At 27.6% G+C, this 5,096-nt stretch overlaps 1 protein-coding gene across 1 annotated transcript in view; it reads left to right on the top strand.

The window, feature by feature from the left end:
• LOC111678143 overlaps window positions 1-5,096 on the top strand; it is a 34,909-nt gene that overhangs the window by 26,831 nt on the left and 2,982 nt on the right. The window lies entirely within an intron of this gene.

The following is a 5,096-nucleotide window of genomic DNA, read 5'->3' as shown; positions in this document are numbered from 1 at the left end:
TAATGTTTTTATTAACTAGACTGTAAGATCAATTATGTTTAAAATACACTATGGTGAAGGGTATATAAGATTCGGCACAGCCGAATATAGCACTCTTACTTGTTTTCTTTTCATTTGTTTATCAAGTAAACATTTGTCTGAACAAAATAAAAAATAAAGTTCTCTGGATTCAAAATGTTAAGAGATTTAAAACGAATTTTCTTGTACGCTCCTTATATCTTAGCACGATTAACAAAGTGTAACTTTTTCTTATAGACCAACCTTATTCATTAGATGACCTAAATCTAGAATACCATTTAAATTTAGTAGGGTGTACATAAAGAAAACAGTACTCTCTTCTAAGACATTGCAAAAAAAAAACAAATAAATGTTGTTATAACTCAACTAGAAAAAAGAAAATAAACTTCTTATTTATTTTCTTTTTTTACCATTTTCTCTTGAACTACAATTAAGATTGAAATTTTGTTATTGTTGCTGCATCTCATTCTACTTAACAGTGTTTCTTTTTATTTAAAAAAAAATTCTTTTGTTGTTATTGTTACAACTGCTATACTGTTTTGTTTTTTGAGTTGATGGATCGTGATTAATAGTGGCATGATTAATGGTAAAAGCCAATGTGGTTAAGATTATAAATGAATTTCGTTACACTTATGGCCTTTTAATGGAAAAGACCAAAGAAATAATACCAGAAAAATACTTGTTAACAAAGAAAGAATGTAAATAGGGAGAATAATTGAAAAACGGATGATGGGAAACGGAAAGGAAAAAAGTTTAGCTTGTTGTAATAAATCGAAAGTTTTGAAAAGTTTTGTTTTCTTTGTTAATTTATGTTTGTTGTTTTCTTTATTTATTTCCTACGCAGGCATTGCTGGACCCAGGGGCAGACCAGGCAAGGCTGGTACAAATGGTACACCAGGCATACCGGGTGTCAATGCTTATAAGGTGCAAGCAAAAAATGGCACTTTCTTAAGTGATCTACTGATACCACCATCGATAGCGGGTAAGTGCAAAAAGTTCTGTAAATTTTAGGCAAGACTACGACTAGACAATGACTAGACTATGACTAAACTATGACTAGACTATGACTAGACTATGACTAGACTATAAACTAGACCATAAACTAGACTAAAAACTAGACTATAAACTAGACTATAAACTAGACTATAAACTAGACCATAAACTAGACTATAAACTAGACTATAAACTAGACTATAAACTAGAATATAAACTAGACTATAAACTAGACTATAAAGTAGACTATAAAGTAGACTATAAACTAGACTATAAACTAGACTAAAAACTAGACTAAAAACTAGACTGTAAACTAGACTATAAACTAGACCATAAAGTAGTCTATAAACTAGACTATAAACTAGACTATAAACTAGAATATAAACTAGACTATAAATTAGACTATAAACTAGACTATAAACTAGACTACAAACTAGACTATATACTAGACTATAAACTAGACTATTAACTAGACTATAAACTAGACTATAAACTAGACTATATACTACACTATAAACTAGACTTTAAACTAGACTATAAACTAGACTATATACTAGACTATAAACTAGACTTTAAACTAGACTATAAACTAGACTATATACTAGACTATAAACTAGACTATAAACTAGACTATAAACTAGACTATATACTAGACTATATACTAGACTATAAATTGCACTATAAACTAGACTGTAACTTAGACTATAAACTAGACTATAAACAACACTAATAACTAGACTATAAACTAGACTTTAAACTAGACTATAAACTAGACTATACACTAGAATAAAAACTAGACTTTAAACTAGACTATAAACTAGACTATATACTAGACTATAAACTAGACTTTAAACTAAACTTTAAACTAGACTATAAACTAGACTATATACTAGACTATAAACTAGACTTTAAACTAGACATTAAACTAGACTATAAACTAGACTATAATCTAGACTATAAACAACACTATTAACTAGACTATAAACAACACTATAAACTGGACTATAAACTAGACTATAAACTAAAATATAAACTAGACTTTAAACTAGACTATAAACTAGACTATAAACTAGATAATAAAATAGACTATAAACTAGATTTTAAATTAGACTATAAACAACACTATTAACTAAATTATAAACTAGACTATAAGCAACACTATAAACTAGATTGTAAACTAGATTATAAACTAGATTATAAACTAGACTACAAAATAGACTATAAACTAGAATATAAACTAGACTATAAACTAGACTATAAACTAGACTATGAACTAGACTATAAACTAGACTATAAACTAGACCATAAACTAGACTATAAACTAGACTGTAAACTAGACTATAAACAACACTATGAACTAGACTATAAACTAGATAATAAACTAGACTATAAACTAGACTATAAACTAAACCATATACTACACTATAAACTAGACTATAAACTATACTATGAACTAGAATATAATCTAGACTATAAACTAGACTATAAACTTGACTATAAACTTATCCATAAACTAGACTATAAGCTAGACTATAAGCTAGACTATAAACTAGACTATAAACTAGACTGTAAACTAAACTATAAACAACACTATGAACTAGACTATAAACTAGACTATAAACTAGACTATAAACTAGACTATAAACTAGACTGTAAACTAGACTATAAACAACACTATGAACTAGACTATAAACTAGATAAAAAACTAGACTATAAACTATACTATAAACTAGAATATAATCTAGACTATAAACTAGACTATAAACTAGACTATAAACTTGGCTATAAACTTAACCATAAACTAGACTATAAGCTAGACTATAAACTAGACTGTAAACTAAACTATAAACAACACTATGAACTAGACTATAAACTAGACTATAAACTGGACTATAAACTAGACTATAAATTACACTATAAACTAGACTGTAACTTAGACTATAAACTAGACTATAAACTAGACTATAATCTAGACTATAATCTAGACTATAACTAGACTACAAACTAGACTATAACTAGACTATTAACAAGACTTTAATCTAGATTTGAAACTAGAATTTAAACTAGACTATAACTACACTATAAACTAGGCTGTAAACTAGACTATAAACAAGACTATATACTAGACTATAAACTAATCTATTAACTAGACTATCAGTTAAGTTAGGCCGTAAACAAGACTATAAACTGGAGTATAGAATAGACTATAAACTAATTTATATACTAGACTATTAACAAAACTATAAATTAGAGCGTAATCAAGACTATAAACTTGACTAATAACTAGACTATAAACTAGATTATAATCTCGAGTATAAACTGGACTATAAAGTATGAAATAAACTATAAACTAAAGACTGTAAACTCTAGTTTTATTAACTTTAAACTATAATGTAGACTGGAATATAAACTGTAATTAGAATATAAAGAACACTATATACTAGACTACATATAAACTTTACTATAAGCTAGAATAAATACTAGTGTATAAATAATACTATAAACAAGACATAAACTGGACTTCTATAGTGTAAGCTAAACTATAAACTATACTATAAACTGCGCTAAATAAAACTTTTAACTGGACTTGACGCTAGCACTCAAAATAGACTTTAAAAGAGACTCTAAACTGATCTATAAACAAGACTATTAACTAGGCTATAACCAAGATTAATAACTAGACTATTATATAAACAAAACTATAAGGTAGACTATTTCCTAGGAAATTTAGCCTTCTTTTAATGTCAGATTTGTCGGAATACACAATTGTATATAAAATACCGGTAGCAGTTTATTGTATAATTAAATATTAAATACTCTTAATACCGCATTAAAAACTGCTTACCATTTTAAGCTATTCAGACTGCTCTCCATTAGCCATGTTTAAAAGAAAAGGAACAAAAATAATGAAAGTCATGGTCATTGTGCGAGTAAGTTGTGTAGTTGCTCATTCATATATATGTTGTAAAAAGACTGAAAAAAGCCATGACCAATACGTGTATTTGTAAAATCATTCATGGTCATAAATTAAAATTAATAAATATATTTAATACAAAAGCAATCACACATTTACACTCATACTTATCAGTATGAAAACTCTTTTTTTATAACAGTAATATATGACATGAAAAAATACTCACTCATATACATACATTCTCTTTTTTCATTTCCCTTTTCCGTTTCCTTACTCGTATGGATATTATTTTAACACTTTTTTGTTGCTTTCTTTTATTTCAGATATAAATGCACCATACATACAGCGGACTTTAATTGTGGAAGAAGGAAAAACATTAAATTTAAGCTGTGCCGCCACCGGTAATCCAATGCCTCATGTTGAATGGCGACGGGATGACGGTCGTACAATTAATGTACATGGAGTTGAAAGTAAGTAAAATAGTGCAGTGCAATGCGAAATATAAAGAAATACGAAATAATCCAAAAAGATTTACATATAAATCGTAAATTTATGTGAACGTAATGTTTTAAAGATTTATGTGCATTTAAATGTAAACTACATACATACATATGTATGTATGTACATATTTTCAAGCTGTCCTTGATTTCTATTTTATATTGCCTTACCGTAGCAAAAAAAAAAAAAATAAGATATGAACTTAAAGTAAAAAAAGCTTAACATATGGTAGTAAATTTTTAAAATAACATAAACTTCTTAGTTAGCTAAGAACACCACCTATTAAATCGAAATATTTAAATTAAAATAAAACTACTTTGGAACATTTGACCATGTACAACCTGGGACTAATCTTTATTCTTATTCAAAATTTTATTACAGTGTCGTCTGTAAGTGGTCAATATTTGAAATTCATTAACATCACGAGAAATCAAATGGCAGCTTATACATGTTACGCGGATAATGGTTTGGCACCGGTGGCCAATGCAACATTTTTACTAGAAGTGCATTGTAAGTATAAGATTTTTTTGGTACAGTCTAGTCTATCGTACATTTTAATCTATTTTCTATGGTCTAGTCTATAGTCTAGTCCATAGTCTAGTCTATAGTCTAGTCTATAGTCTAGTCTATAGTCTAGTCTATAGTCTAGTCTATAGTCTAGTCTATAGTCTAG

The sequence above is a fragment of the Lucilia cuprina genome, chromosome 6, assembly GCF_022045245.1.
Source record: "Lucilia cuprina isolate Lc7/37 chromosome 6, ASM2204524v1, whole genome shotgun sequence".
NCBI classification, from domain to species: domain Eukaryota; kingdom Metazoa; phylum Arthropoda; class Insecta; order Diptera; family Calliphoridae; genus Lucilia; species Lucilia cuprina.
The sequence above is the reverse complement of the archived record's forward strand: the minus strand, read 5'-3'. Positions and strand labels throughout refer to the sequence as shown.